At 38.6% G+C, this 16,872-nt stretch overlaps 1 pseudogene; it reads right to left on the bottom strand.

The window, feature by feature from the left end:
* Positions 1-2,218: 2,218 nt before the first annotated feature.
* LOC145786303 (zinc finger MYM-type protein 1-like) overlaps positions 2,219-16,872 on the bottom strand; it is a 35,465-nt pseudogene continuing 20,811 nt past the window's right edge.

The following is a 16,872-nucleotide window of genomic DNA, read 5'->3' as shown; positions in this document are numbered from 1 at the left end:
GAGACTTCACTCCAGAGGAATTCTCCACCGCCCTCCGCCTAGTGAAACCACACAAGTCTCCAGGGCCCGATAAGATCTGCCCTGAGCTTGTGCTCCATGCTGGCCATGCCCTAAAGTCCTGGTTACGTAGATTCCTCTCTTCCTGCCTGCACCACCACACAATCCCAAAAATCTGGAGAAGAGCTTTAGTAGTTGCGATCCCTAAGCCTCACAAGCCACCAGAGGACCCAAGGAGTTATCGTCCGATATCCCTCCTCTGTGTTCCTTTCAAGATCCTCGAAAGACTGATCTATGCCCGCGTCAACCCAATCATCGACCCGCTCCTTCCAAAAGAGCAAGCTGGGTTTCGGCACGGAAAATCCACTGTAGATCAGGTCACACTGTTGACCCAAGACATCGAGGACTGCTTTGAGGCAAAAAAGAAGGCCGGCGCTGTCTTTCTAGATCTCACAGCTGCCTATGATACTGTATGGCATCGCGGCCTTACTTACAAGCTGCTTCGCCTGCTTCCTGACCGACATATGGTCCATATGATTATGGAACTCGTCAGGAATCGAAGCTTCACCCTCACCACCGGCAACCCACGGCGAAGCAGACTGAGACGCCTGAAAAACGGCGTCCCACAGGGATCGGTCCTGGCTCCCCTTCTTTTCAACATCTACACCCACGACCTGCCAACCACGGTCTCCGCAAAATACGCTTATGCGGACGATCTGGCAATTCTCTACTCCACAAAGTCGTGGGAAAATCTAGAAGACACCTTGAGCCAGGACATGCAAACCATCTCAGCTTATCTCCAGAACTGGCGACTGAAACTCAGCGAAACCAAAACTGTGGCGGCAGCTTTCCACCTACACAATCGGGAAGCTGATCGTGAGCTACATGTCCACAACAACGGAAAACCTCTGTCCTTCTGCCCCGAGCCAAGGTATCTTGGGGTGACACTAGACAGATCGCTCACATACCGCCACCATTTGGTGTCACTGCGCAAGAAACTGACATCCCGCGCTGCATTACTGAAGCGCCTGGCAGGCTCTAGCTGGGGGGCGAGGGCTGACACTTTGCGAATAGCAGCCTTAGCCCTTGTCTACTCTTCAGCAGAGTACTGTGCACCTGTCTGGTGCCGCAGTGCTCACTGCCACAACATCGACACTGCCATAAACAGCGCCCTGCGCACAGTGACCGGATGCCTGCGTCCCACACCATTGGACAATCTCCCCATTCTCGCTGGCATCCAACCTGCTGAGCTTCGTCGCGAAGAAGCCACTCTGTCCCTCGGTCGACGGGCACTGGAGCCTAACCATCTTCTCCACCACAAGATCTCTGCCTTCCCAAACGGGCACCCCCGCCGACTGAAATCAAGACACCCATTCGTGCCAGCCGCTCGGCTTCTGATCAACGAAGCTGATGAACAAGACATCTCTGCGGCTACTTGGGCGGACCATAAATGGAATTCTGAATGGAAGTCAAGCACCACCAGACTCCATTCATTCATCCCCGACGCCGACACACGCCCCATCGGCCTGACACTACAGAGACAGGCATGGGTGCGCCTCAACCGTCTCCGTACGGGCGTCGGGCTTTTCCACTCAACCATGCACCAATGGGGAATGGCTTCTTCCTCCTCCTGTGAATGTGGTGCCGAGGAACAGACCGCAGACCACATCATCAATGACTGTACCATCTTCAAACCACCTAACGGAGTGGAAGGTCTGCGCGTCATGGATGATGAAACTAAAGACTGGCTGCTCTCTAGCAGCCTTCCAGTGTAGTCCGGGAACATCGTGAATCTGGGGTGGTAAAAGGATAGACCCTCGGCCCCAGAAGCTCAGACGACGACGACGACGACACGACTGTCATTAACGCACTGATTTATTTGCAAGCAAACTGCTCCAGTACACTTCAGGGTCGGTTAATTAAGCCATCAACCATTGCAGAGTTATTCTGTTGTAGAAAATCTTCTTCTACAAACACGACTGATGTGGTGTGATTTTGTGCAAAATCTACATGCAAAAAATATGTCCGGTTGAGATATTAAATGTCCGCTGAAAGGGCCAGTCTGGTAGGACATGCTTGACCGCCGGAAAAAAGTACAAATTTCGAGGCCTGCAAGGTACAAACTTAAAAGGCAAGTTCTCAAACGAATTAAAAGTTTAAAGGCACGTTTCCAATGTTACAGTATGTCGTGAATTTTATTGTTACGTTGCTGCTCTGACACTTAACATTTGACAAAAGTATTTTTGCGAACAGCAGCTCTGTCAATCCAATTGTTAATCAACTGGTCAAGTTGTAACCGTGAAGCTTCAGCTTAATAAACATTTAAAATTAGGACGTGGTTCAATCGCTGTTGCGTCATGGTAGATCGCAAGTAGGTTTTTATGCGCCTGAGTGCACTAAACGATCGCTCCGCCTCGCAGGTGGTGGAAGGCAACGATAACTATATTTTCACAATGCAGACCACGTTTGGAAGCATTAATGAAATTGTTTCATTGCTTGCAAATAGATCAAGCAGTTGCGACATAGTTGAAACAAAAATCTGTTTTTGCTGTTGAAAACTTTCCAGCTGTTGCCATTCCAGACGCAGAAGCGTTGGGTTTATGTCATCTTTATATGTGGCAGCGACATTTTCAAAAGCAGCTCTGTTCTCTTCCGATGCTTGATCCTTGGCAAGCAGAACTGTTTCCATGTCATTGATCGTTTTCATGTCCTGCTGTGAATAACGTGACAAAAGTGAGGAACACTGTTTAAATACGTCTAAATAAATGCTTTGGTAGTAAGCATCTACGGTAGCAAAAAACGGTTGCTGTTGCTGGTCATCGAAAGATCTTGCAGTACGTCTACCACGGCCACGCGGCAAAGATGGCAACTGCAAACCCATATCAACAGCTGATTTTTTACATGCGTCGATCAACGCAGATCACTTTCTGTTGTTGCATTCCAAGAAACTGTTGATGATACGGCTTCCAATAATTCACGTACCTTTCCGACATTGATGCCGCGTTTCTGAACAGCGATATGTACAGGGCTTAAAATAAGCAAAAGCTTTTGCAGGACACGCAAGGAAAAGTAAACGTCAAAATTCTCCATGGGTAAAACATGGCCAGTGGCATTGTTTCGAGTGACAGCATCCATGCCATCTTCTTTCGATGCTGAGTCAAGCCAATCTAGTATGACCTCCTCATACTGGTCAAGAAAAGCATTTACGGCTGGGAGCTGCATTACCCAGCGTGTGGTACAGAGAGGGCGCAATGAAGGCGAGGAAGAAGATTCATTTATCTTCATGAAATCATTAAATTTCGCTAGTCTTTTCGGAGATGCTTTTATAAAATTAACAACAGCACCTAACACTGATATTGCATGCAGTCCTTGTTTAGTGAATTTGAAGCAATCTTGTGCGATCAGATTTACTTGATGACCTGCGCAATGCAAATAAAGCATAGCTGGGCGAGTTTCTTTAAAGCGAGCTTGCACACCTGAAAGTCTTCCTGCCATGGCAGCAGCTCCATCATACCCTTGACCTCGACAGAGGGAAAGGTCAAGGCCAAGAGAAGTCAATCCATCAGATATTAGCTTATGAAGAGTCGCCGCATCAGTGCATGGACACTCGATTAAACCGAGAAGTGATTCATGAACTTTCCATTTTTCATCTGTATACCGAACACATAAACAAAGTTGTTCTTTAGTAGTAACATCGGTTGTTTCATCGGCCATGATACAATAATACTTTGCTTGTTTGACATTAGCAGTTTCATTACGAAGCACGTTGTGAGCAAGCATTTCCAAAATTTCGTTGCATATTTCATGGCTTAACCATTTGTACCGTTGACGGTTAAGCCACTCCGCTACATTTGAATTGTATTCTCCCAGGAGTTTCATTAATTCGCAAAAATTTGAGCGATTGTCAGTGTGACCACGAACAGCAATGCCTTGCCGACCAAGAAACAAAAGACAATTGAATACTGCTTTGATAGTATCACGATTTTGTTGCATTTTTTTACATGTCTTTTCGGATAAAGCAATTGTAGCAAGGAGACCTTGCTCAGAGACTAATTTCGCTTGTGTGCTATCCTTGTGAATACCACTATCCCTATGTTTTTTGATACTTTGTTTTCCTTTCTTCCAGTTGCCATACCCGGTTTCTATCCAAACTTTTACAGAGTTCTGAATTAATGGAGTTAACGACGCCACATTTATTTTGTTGTGCGAAGTTGCCCGTTTGCAAATCGGACAGAATGCTCTATCTTTGCATCTATCGTATTCTAGCCACGGGAATTCGCTCTCCCACGATTTTTGATAGCTTCTCCCTTCAACAGCGATTATCCTGCTCGTGCTCGGTTCTTCCACCTCCCTGATCGTGCTAACACCTTTTGGCAGTGGCACACTTTCGTTTCGTTCAAGCGTTTGGTCACTTTCATGCTGGCTGAAATCCTGACTAGACGCAACAAAAAATGACTCAATGGAGGGCTGCAATTTTGAACGCTTTTTCGGTGGCATCTTTAAGCTGAATAAAACTGGAATGTCGGCGAAAACTTTTACTGGACGACTTTTCGTAATTTTTTCTATGATGTAACAAGCAACTCCTATGTTAGGCCAATAAATTCCGGCATCAGACTTTTACAAGACGACTTTTTCGTAATTTTTTCTATGATGTAACAAGCAACTCCTATGTCAGACCAATAAATTCCCGCCTCACAGTTTGTCACGCATTGACACGCAATATTACTGCATTAAGTAGATAACAAAGTAGAAATTAAAGCATGAAGTAAGGCACCTGCAGCTAATAAGGCCCGCTAATTTTCAAACCTCAATATTTTTCTAAATACTGCATAATTTTGAACGAAACTTGGAATGAGGATACTTTGGGTCTATCTAAACAACATATCTATGAAGCAAGTTTCTAAGTTAAAGGGGTTGTAAAATATTAAGAAAATAAAAAAAATCTCAAGCGGGCCTTATTAGATACACGTGTTGTGAATAAGGCCCGGTTTGAATTAGCACCAAAAGTGATGGAAAAGGTATATTTTCACAATAACAACACCACAAAACAAATTCTAATCGACAACACAGGCACATAACTAATAATTAAATACACAGAGACAACTGTTCCCTCCCCCGCCCCATGCTCCATTTTTTTAAAAAGCGACATGGTGTTTTTAAATATGGTAGGGATACTAAAGTATTTTGATTCTGAAATTATGATATTTCCATTGCAATAACAAATTGGATTAATGGTGTAACAAAAATTGTTTAGGTCACTCAAGTCTTTAACCCTCACTTTCTTAACCAGGGGTGAACAACGTTACCCCAGGGGCCAATGGGCCTCATTATCAAAATTAGTCTAGTCTGATCATCATTATCAGTCTTGCTTTAATTAGAACAAAAGTTCAAATTTATTGGTTTTACTGCATCAGCATGCACATATCTTTCACATAAAATGTAAAAAAACGGAAGTCAAAGCGGTTTGTTAACTGCAGAACAGTCTAAAATATGTGAAAATTAATAAAACCACTCAATTTCAGCCCCCCCAAACTTCAACTTTCCGTAACTCAAAAAGTTCTCAACTTTGGGCTGTGAAACTTTACCAGTTAGTTTCAATTCACCATAGCACCAATCAGAGCTTCCAATTTTGTTTAAAAGATTTGTAACAACGGAGATCCAGGGGGTGGGCCTTATTACTGGCCGGGCCTTATTAGCTGCAGGTGCCTTAGATGACAGTACACTCCAATTAAAATCGGAAAATAATTCAAAATGCAAAATCTTGAGTAATTGAAAAAGGTTGCTTTCATTATTGGAAATTGGCAGGGGGTGTAGCTTTCCTCGAATAGAATTATGTAAACGTCTAAATTTTCAGAACGTTAAAACTGCTACTTTACTAAGCGCACTTTTTAAATAAAACTCAAAAAGTTTCAAAAATTGCATTTTTTTAATGAAATTTGAAAATAGACATTCATTTACGAGGTGCAGCTATCAATCATCGAGATAATTTTATTTCCAAGTATATATATTATAGCTGTCATAATTTATAGCGATATTATGAGAAGTTTAGGCTTGCAGGTTTTGATTTTAATATTATGTAACCATCTATTTAAAATATAATTTTTATGCGTGTTGATAACATCGGAGTTTGCTTTATTTGTTCATTTTACGTATTTTTCAAATTTTCTTTTTTACATGTGCTAGCTGAAGATGCTATTACTATAGCGAAATCGATTCTTATTTAATAAATAACACTAAGAGGTTAGATTGTTGTGCAAATGCCAGCATTTGATGAATGCAAAATAGCAGTACCAATTTTCAAAAAAGATTTTTGAGGGAGGCAATGGAAAGATCGTATTTTATTGATTAATAAATCCCATTGTAAACCTAACAAATGTAACAATGACTTATGACAAGTAACAAATAAAACGATCGCAACAACAACAAGGAAAAAACTCGTAGACACGTGTTGCGTAATCTTCACGTAGCTTGCTTGATGTTACGCGAGTATCATGCTTGTGACAAAAACAATCATTTTCTTCGCAATACTGTATTGGTTCACCTCTTGCTTTACGTTGACTTGAAGCGAAAACCAATGATCAAAAAAAGATTTAAACGTCCGTTGAAATTACATTTATTTGCAGTAAGTAATGTAATCTAAACGGGGTGGCGGCCACCCCGCCACAACGGTTACGGGGTGGCCACGCCACCCCGTAACCCCGTAAGTCGGCGCCAGTGGTGGCGTATACTGAATAAGGATCGATTCGCCTTTACAATGCATTGGAAAAAAGTGTCGTCGAGCGGCTACGTTTGAACGACGATTGCCCGTTATCTACAACACATTTAGTTGCAAACGTTTCATGTTTTTATTTTTGAAGTTTAATTGGGTAAATTTTTAGTTGAATTGATGCAATTTGGTAAATTTTATGTCATTCTAGGTAGGTATATTCAACACTCGACTTTGGTTTAATGTTTTTATTGTAAAAACACAGTAAAACTGTAAAAAAATCCATGTCCATTCCGCCTTATCACCTCCATTCCGCCGCTTTTTACCTTCCTTTTTTTCACCCTTCCAATAATAGTTGCGTCCGTTTTGTGACGTCATTTTGACCGGGGTGGCGGATTCTATACTTGCACCGAGTTTTACTATGTCACGTTTCATAATAAATTCTTGAAACGTTGAATACTGCTCATTAATTATGACACAAAGAACAGAAAGGCATTTGGTTTGTTGGTACCGAATGTCACAATTGTCAACTTTCAATGTAACTTTATACTCGGGTGACATTATGGGTTTCTGCCATCATTGTGTTGATGTTTTATCAGAGTTGGTTCATTCAAAACTTTTAATGTTTTGTTTTACCAGAAATTTTTTCACCATGTTTTTGAGGTCAAAAAGTAATTATGAGTTATACATATACAATTTTTGGTGCAAGTATAGAATCCGCCACCCTGGTTAACATGACGTCACAAAACGGACGCAACTATTATTAGGAGGGTGAAAAAAAGGAAGGTGAAAAGTGGCGGAATGGAGGTGATAAAGCGGAATGGATATGGATTTTTTGACAATTTTACTGTGTTTTCACAATAAAAACATTAAACCAACGTCGAGTGTTGAATATTACTACCTAGAATGACATAAAATTTACCAAATTGCATCAATTCAAGTAAAAATTTACCCATTAAACTTTAAAAATAAAAATATGAAACGTTTGCAACTAAATGTGTTGTAGCTATCTAATTTGTGCTCGCATTTTAATTTTTACAATAAAATAACCAATCTAACGCAACTGCAAAGAGTATGTCTTGCTTTATGCACGTGGAAAGTTTCAGGTTTATATCTTATCTACAAAACGGGCAATCGTTGTTCAAACGTAGCCGCTCGCCGACACTTTTTTCCAATGCGTTGTAAAGGCGAATCGATCCTTATTCAGTATAAGCCACCCCCTGTTTGCAGTGATCAGTAAATAGTGCTTCCAGTAAACTTGCGATAGTTTTCTCGTTTCTGCTCGGATTTTAACAATTTTGCCATCGTTGGAAAGCACGATTACATATCTACCCGAATCAATTAAACAGTAGCACAAAGTAAGTACTAGATATATCTTGTGATAACTTAAACTTTACCAATTTGTAACAATTCTCAGCTACTTAATTTTTACAATAAAATTATTAAATCTTTGCAAACTAAAAGAATATGTCTTACTTTATGCACGTGGAAAGTTTCAGGTTTGTATCTTATCTACAAAACTGGCAATCGTTGTTCAAACGTAGCCGCTCGCCGACACTTTTTTCCAATGCGTTGTAAGGCGAATCGATCCTTATTCAGTATAAGCCACCCCCTGTTTGCAGTGATCGGTAAATAGTGCTTCCACTAAACTTGCGACAGTTTTCTCGTTTCTGCTTGGAGTTTCACAATTTTGCCATCGTTGGAAAGCACGATTACATATCTACCCGAATCAATTAAACAGTAGCACAAAGTAAGTACTAGATATATCTTATGATAACTTCAACTTCACCAATTTGTAACAATTCTCAGCTACTTAATTTTCAAAATAAAATTATTAAATCTTTGCAAACTAAAAGAATATGTCTTGCTTTATCCACGTGGAAAGTTTCAGATTTATATCTTATCTATAAAACGGGCAATCGTCGTTCAAACGTAGCCGCTCGGCGACACTTTTTTCCAATGCGTTGTAAAGGCGAATCGATCCTTATTCAGTATACGCCACCCCCTGTTTGCAGTGATCGGTAAATAGTGCTTCAACTAAACTTGCTGTAGTTTTCTTGTTTCTGCTCGGATTTTAACAATTTTGCCATCGTTGGAAAGCACGATTATATATCTAACCGAATCAACTAAACAGTAGCACAAAGTAAGTACTAAATTTATCTTGTGATAACTTAAATTTCACCAACTTGTACCGATTCTCAGCAATTTAACTTTATTAATAAAATCATTAATTTTTTACAAATTGAAAGAGTATGTCTTGCTTTAATCACATGAAAAGTTTCAGGTTTATATCTTATCTACCAAACGAGCAATCGTCGTTCAAACTTAACCGCCCAGCGAAGCTTTTTTTCAATGCATTGTAAAGGCGAATCGATCCTTATTCAGTATACGCCACCCCCTGTTTGCTGTGATCGGTAAATAGTGCTTCCACTAAACTTGCTGTAGTTTTCTCGTTTCTGCTCGCATTTTAACACTTTTGCCATGGTTGTAAAGCACGATCATACATCTACACGAATCAATTGGCTACAAACCCAAAACAAGTACCATCTTTTTCTTGTGATAACTTAAACTTTACCAACTTGTACAGATTCTCAGCAATTTACTTTATACAACAAAATTATTAAACTTTCGCAAATTAAAAGAGTATGTCTTGCTTTATACACATGAAAAGTTTCAAGTTTATATCTTATCTACAAAACTGGCAATCGTCGTTCAAACGTAGCCGCACGTCGACACTTTTTTTCAATGCATTGTAAAGGCGAATCGATCCTTATTCAGTATACGCCACCCCCTGTTTGCAGTGATCGGTAAATAGTGCTTCAAGTAAACTTGCTGTAGTTTTCTTGTTTCTGCTCGGATTTTAACAATTTTGCCATCGTTGGAAAGCACGATCATACATCTACACGAATCAATTAAACAGTAGCTCAAAATAAGTGTTACCTTTATCTTGTGATAACTTAAATTTCACCAATTTGTAACGATTCTCTGCAACTTAATTTTTGCAATAAAATCATTAAATTTTTGTAAACTAAAAGAATATGTCTTGCTTTATGCACCTGGAAATGTTCAAGTTTATATCTTATCTATAAAATTGGCAATCGTCGTTTGAACGTAGACGCTCGGCGACACTTTTTCCAATGCATTGTAAAGGCGAATCGATCCTTATTCAGTATACGCCACCCCCTGTTTGCAGTGATCGGTAAATAGTGCTTCAACTAAACTTGCAGTAGTTTTCTCGTTTCTGCTCGGATTTTAACAATTTTGCCATCGTTGAAAAGCACGATTACATATCTACCCGAATCAATTAAACAATAGCACAAAGTAAGTACTAGATTTATCTTGTGATAACTTAAACTTCACCAATTTGTACCGATTCTCAGCAATTTAATTTTTACAATAAAATCATTATTTTTTTACAAATTGAAAGAGTATGTCTTGCTTTATTCACCTGAAAAGTTTCAGGTTTATATCTTATCTACCGAACGAGCAATCGTTGTTCAAACTTAACCGCCCAGCGAAGCTTTTTTTCAATGCATTGCAAAGGCGAATCGATCCTTATTCAGTAATACGCCACCCCCTGTTTGCTGTGATCGGTAAATAGTGCTTCAACTAAACTTGCTGCAGTTTTCTTGTTTCTGCTCGGATTTTAACAATTTTGCCATCGTTGGAAAGCACGATTATACATCTACACGAATCCATTAGCTACAAATCCAGAACAAGTACTAGATTTATCTTGTAATAACTTAAACTTCACCAACTTGTACCGATTCTCAGCAATTTACTTTATACAATAAAATCATTAATTTTTTGCAAATTGAAAGAGTATGTCTTGTTTAATGCACTTGAAAAGTTTCAGGTTTATATCGTATCTACCAAACGAGCAATCGTTGTTCAAACTTAACCGCCAAGCAAAGCTTTTTTTCAATGCATTGTAAAGGCGAATCGATCCTTATTCAGTATACGCCACCCCCTGTTTGCTGTGATCGGTAAATAGTGCTTCAACTAAACTTGCTGCAGTTTTCTTGTTTCTGCTCGGATTTTAACAATTTTGCCATCGTTGGAAAGCACAATCATATATCTACCGGAATCAATTAAACAGTAGCAAAAAATAAGTACTAGATCTATCTTGTGATAACTTAAACTTTACCAACTTGTACCGATTCGCAGCAATTTACTTTATAGAATAAACCTATTAAACTTTTGCAAGTTAAAAGAGTATGTCTTGCTTAATGCACCTAGAAAGTTTCAGGTTTGTATCTTATCTACAAAACAAGCAATCGTCGTTCAAACGTAGCCGCTCGTCGACACTTTTGTCCAAAGCATTGTAAAGGCGAATCGATCCTTATTCAGTGTACGCCACCCCCTGTTTTGCTGTGATCGGTAAATAGTGCTTCCACTAAACTTGCTGTAGTTTTCTCGTTTCTGCTCGGATTTTAACAATTTTGCCATCGTTGGAAGGTACGAATATATATCTACCCGAATCAATTAAACAGTAGCACAAAGTAAGTACTAGATCTATCTTGTGATAACTTAAACTTCACCAACTTGTACCGATTCTTAGCAGCTTAATTTTTACAATAAAATCATTAATTTTTTACAAATGGAAAGAGTATGTCTTCCTTTATGCACCTCAAAAGTTTGAGATTTATATCTCATTCACCAAACGAGCAATCGTCGTTCAAACGTAACCGCCCAGCGAAGCTTTTTTCCAATGCATTGTAAAGGCGAATCGATCCTTATTCAGTATACGCCACCCCATGTTTGCAGTGATCGGTAAGTAGTGCTTCCACTAAACTTGCTGTAGTTTTCTCGTTTCTGCTCGGATTTTAACAATTTTGCCATCGTTAGAAAGCACGATTAAATATCTACCCGAATCAATTATATGCAAGCACAAAGTAAGTACTAACTTAATCTTGTGATAACTTAAACTTCACCAATTTGCACCGACTCTCAGCAATTTAATTTTTACAATAAAATCATTAATGTTTTGCAAATTAAAAGAGTATGTCTTGCTTTATGCACCTAGAAAGTTTCAGGTTTATATCTCATCTACCAAACGAGCAATCGTCGTTCAAACTTAACCGCCCAGCGAAGTTTTTTTCAATGCATTGCAATGGCGAATCGATCCTTATTCATTATACGCCACCCCCTGTTTGCAGTGATCGGTAAATAGTGCTTCCACTAAACTTGCTGTAGTTTTCTCGTTTCTGCTCGGATTTTAACAATTTTGCCATCGTTGGAAAGCACAATTAAATATCTACCCGAATCAATTAAATGCAAGCACAAAATAAGTACTAACTTTATCTTGTGATAACTTAAACTTCACCAAGTTGCACATATTTTCAGCAACTTAATTTTTACAATAAAATCATTAATGTTTTGTAAATAAAAAGAGTATGTCTTGCTTTATGCACCTCAAAAGTTTCAGGTTTATATCTCATCTACCAAACGAGCAATCGTTGTTCAAACTTAACCGCCTAGCGAAGTTTTTTTCAATGCATTGCAAAGGCGAATCGATCCTTATTCATTATACGCCACCCCCTGTTTGCAGTGATCGGTAAATAGTGCTTCAACTAAACTTGCTGTAGTTTTCTCGTTTCTGCTCGGACTTCAACAATTTTGCCATTGTTGGAAAGTACGATTATATATCTACCCGAATCAATTAAATGCAAGCACAAAGTAAGTACTAGATTAATCTTGTAATAACTTAAACTTCACCAATTTGTACCGACTCTCAGCAATTTACTTTATTTAATAAATCATTAATCTTTTGCAAAATTGAAAGAATATGTCTTGCTTAATGCACCTGAAAAGTTTCAGGTTTATATCTCATCTACCAAACGAGCAATCGTCGTTCAAACTTAACCGCCCAGCGAAGCTTTTTTTCAATGCATTGCAAAGGCGAATCGATCCTTATTCAGTATACGCCACCCCCTGTTTGCTGTGATCGGTAAATAGTGCTTCAACTAAACTTGCTGCAGTTTTCTTGTTTCTGCTCGGATTTTAACAATTTTGCCATCGTTGGAAAGCACAATCATATATCTACCGGAATCAATTAAACAGTAGCAAAAAATAAGTACTAGATCTATCTTGTGATAACTTAAACTTTACCAACTTGTACCGATTCGCAGCAATTTACTTTATAGAATAAACCTATTAAACTTTTGCAAGTTAAAAGAGTATGTCTTGCTTAATGCACCTAGAAAGTTTCTGGTTTGTATCTTATCTACAAAACAAGCAATCGTCGTTCAAACATAGCCGCTCGTCGACACTTTTGTCCAAAGCATTGTAAAGGCGAATCGATCCTTATTCAGTATACGCCACCACCTGGTTTGCTGTGATCGGTAAATAGTGCTTCAAGTAAACTTGCTGGAGTTTTCTCGTTTCTGCTCGGATTTTAACAATTTTGCCATTGTTGGAAGGTACGATCATATATCTACCGGAATCAATTAATCAGTAGCAAAAAATAAGTACTAGATCTATCTTGTGATAACTTAAACTTCACCAACTTGTACCGATTCGCAGCAATTTACTTTATAGAATAAACCTATTAAACTTTTGCAAGTTAAAAGAGTATGTCTTCCTTAATGCACCTAGAAAGTTTCAGGTTTGTATCTTATCTACAAAACTGGCAATCGTCGTTCAAACGTAGCCGCTCGTCGCCACTTTTGTCCAATGCATTGTAAAGGCGAATCGATCCTTATTCAGTATACGCCACCACCTGGTTTGATGTGATCGGTAAATAGTGCTTCAAGTAAACTTGCTGGAGTTTTCTCGTTTCTGCTCGGATTTTAACAATTTTGCCATTGTTGGAAGGTACGATCATATATCTACCGGAATCAATTAAACAGTAGCAAAAAATAAGTACTAGATCTATCTTGTGATAACTTAAACTTCACCAACTTGTACCGATTCGCAGCAATTTACTTTATAGAATAAACCTATTAAACTTTTGCAAGTTAAAAGAGTATGTCTTCCTTAATGCACCTAGAAAGTTTCAGGTTTGTATCTTATCTACAAAACTGGCAATCGTCGTTCAAACGTAGCCGCTCGTCGCCACTTTTGTCCAATGCATTGTAAAGGCGAATCGATCCTTATTCAGTAGCTATACGCCACCCCCTGTTTTGCAGTGATCGGTAAATAGTGCTTCAAGTAAACTTGCTGTAGTTTTCTCGTTTCTGCTCGGATTTTAACAATTTTGCCATTGTTGGAAGGTACGAATATATATCTACCCGAATCAATTAAACAATGGCACAAAGTAAGTACTAGATCTATCTTGTGATAACTTAAACTTCACCAACTTGTACCGATTCTTAGCAGCTTAATTTTTACAATAAAATCATTAATTTTTTACAAATGGAAAGAGTATGTCTTCCTTTATGCACCTCAAAAGTTTCCGATTTATATCTCATTCACCAAACGAGCAATCGTCGTTCAAACGTAACCGCCCAGCGAAGCTTTTTTCCAATGCATTGTAAAGGCGAATCGATCCTTATTCAGTATACGCCACCCCCTGTTTGCAGTGATCGGTAAGTAGTGCTTCCACTAAACTTGCTGTAGTTTTCTCGTTTCTGCTCGGATTTTAACAATTTTGCCATCGTTAGAAAGCACGATTAATTATCTACCCGAATCAATTATATGCAAGCACAAAGTAAGTACTAACTTTATCTTGTGATAACTTAAACTTCACCAATTTGCACCGATTCTCAGCAATTTAATTTTTACAATAAAATCATTAATCCTTTGCAAATTTAAAGAGTATGTCTTGCTTTATGCACCTAGAAAGTTTCAGGTTTATATCTCATCTACCAAACGAGCAATCGTCGTTCAAACTTAACCGCCCAGCGAAGTTTTTTTCAATGCATTTTAAAGGCGAATCGATCCTTATTCAGTATAAGCCACCCCCTGTTTGCAGTGGTCGGTAAATAGTGCTTCCACTAAACTTGCTGTAGTTTTCTCGTTTCTGCTCGGATTTTAACAATTTTGCCATCGTTGGAAAGCACGATTAAATATCTACCTGAATCAATTAAATGCAAGCACAAAATAAATACCTACTTTATGTTTAAGTTATCTACTTTATGGGATAACTTAAACTTCACCAATTTGCACATATTTTCAGCAACTTAATTTTTACAATAAAATCATTAATGTTTTGTAAATAAAAAGAGTATGTCTTGCTTTATGCACCTGAAAAGTTTCAGGTTTATATCTTATCTACCAAACGAGCAATCGTTGTTCAAACTTAACCGCCTAGCGAAGTTTTTTTCAATGCATTGCAAAGGCGAATCGATCCTTATTCAGTATACGCCACCCCCTGTTTGCAGTGATGTCACACGCGTGCTAAAGGGGGGTTGCAACCCCCAACCCCCCCTTGGCTGCAGAACTGGTAGGAAGGCTATGAACTACCCTCCAAACCTTCCCAATTCAAAGGGTTTAAATTGTGTTGCGTGTTCTTTGAACTGGACGAATGACAAAAACGGCTAGCATCTTGTTCTTTTCCTAGATGTGAGATGTATCAGTGTTGTCCAAATACCAACAACGATTGCTCGCTTTATAGATAAGACATGAACCTGAACTTTTCAGTTGCATAAAGCAAGACCCACACTTTCAATTTGCTAAGGTGTAATGATTTTATTGCAAAAATAAATTGCTGAGAATCGATACAAATTGGTAAAGCTTAAGTTATCACAAGAAAAAGATGGTACTTGTTTTGGATTTGTAGCCAATTGATTCGTGTAGATGTATGATCTTCCTTTCCAACGATGGCAAAATTGTTAAAATCCGAGCAGAAACGAGAAAACTACAGCAAGTTTAATGTATGCACTATTTACCGATCACAGCAAACAGGGGGTGGCGTAAACTGAATAAGGATCGATTCGCCTTTAAAATGCATTGAAAAAAAGCTTCGCTGGGCGGTTAAGTTTGAACGACGATTGCTCGTTTGATAGATAAGATATAAACCTGAAACTTTTCAGGTGCATAAAGGAAGACATACTCTTTCTATTTGCAACGGATTAATGATTTTATTGTAGAAATTAAATTGCTGAGAATCGGTACAAATTGGTGAAGTTTAAATTATCACAAGATAGATTTAGTACTTATTTTGTGCTTGTGTTTAATTGATTCGTGTAGATGTATGATCGTGCTTTCCAACGATGGCAAAATTGTTAAAATCCGAGCAGAAATAAGAAAGCTACAACACTTTCAGTGGAAGCACTATTTACCGATCACTGCAAACAGGGGGTGGCGGATACTGAATGAGGATCGATTCGCCTTTACAATGCATTGGAAAAAAGCTTCGCTGGGCGGTTAAGTTTGAACGACGATTGCTCGTTTGGTAGATGAGATATAAACCTGAAACTTTTCAGGTGCATTAAGCAAGACATATTCTTTCAATTTTGCAAAAGATTAATGATTTATTAAATAAAGTAAATTGCTGAGAGTCGGTACAAATTGGTGAAGTTTAAGTTATTACAAGATTAATCTAGTACTTACTTTGTGCTTGCATTTAATTGATTCGGGTAGATATATAATCGTACTTTCCAACAATGGCAAAATTGTTGAAGTCCGAGCAGAAACGAGAAAACTACAGCAAGTTTAGTTGAAGCACTATTTACCGATCACAGCAAACAGGGGGTGGCGTATAATGAATAAGGATCGATTCGCCTTTGCAATGCATTGAAAAAAACTTCGCTAGGCGGTTAAGTTTGAACAACGATTGCTCGTTTGGTAGATGAGATATAAACCTGAAACTTTTGAGGTGCATAAAGCAAGACATACTCTTTCCATTTACAAAACATTAATGATTTTATTGTAAAAATTAAGTTGCTGAAAATATGTGCAACTTGGTGAAGTTTAAGTTATCACAAGATAAAGTTAGTACTTATTTTGTGCTTGCATTTAATTGATTCGGGTAGATATTTAATCGTGCTTTCCAACGATGGCAAAATTGTTAAAATCCGAGCAGAAACGAGAAAACTACAGTAAGTTTAGTGGAAGCACTATTTACCGATCACTGCAAACAGGGGGTGGCGTATAATGAATAAGGATCGATTCGCCATTGCAATGCATTGAAAAAAACTTCGCTGGGCGGTTAAGTTTGAACGACGATTGCTCGTTTGGTAGATACGATATAAACCTGAAACTTTCTAGGTGCATAAAGAAAGACA

Source organism: Aplidium turbinatum, chromosome 17 (assembly GCF_918807975.1).
Source record: "Aplidium turbinatum chromosome 17, kaAplTurb1.1, whole genome shotgun sequence".
Classification (NCBI taxonomy): domain Eukaryota; kingdom Metazoa; phylum Chordata; class Ascidiacea; order Aplousobranchia; family Polyclinidae; genus Aplidium; species Aplidium turbinatum.
The sequence above is the reverse complement of the archived record's forward strand: the minus strand, read 5'-3'. Positions and strand labels throughout refer to the sequence as shown.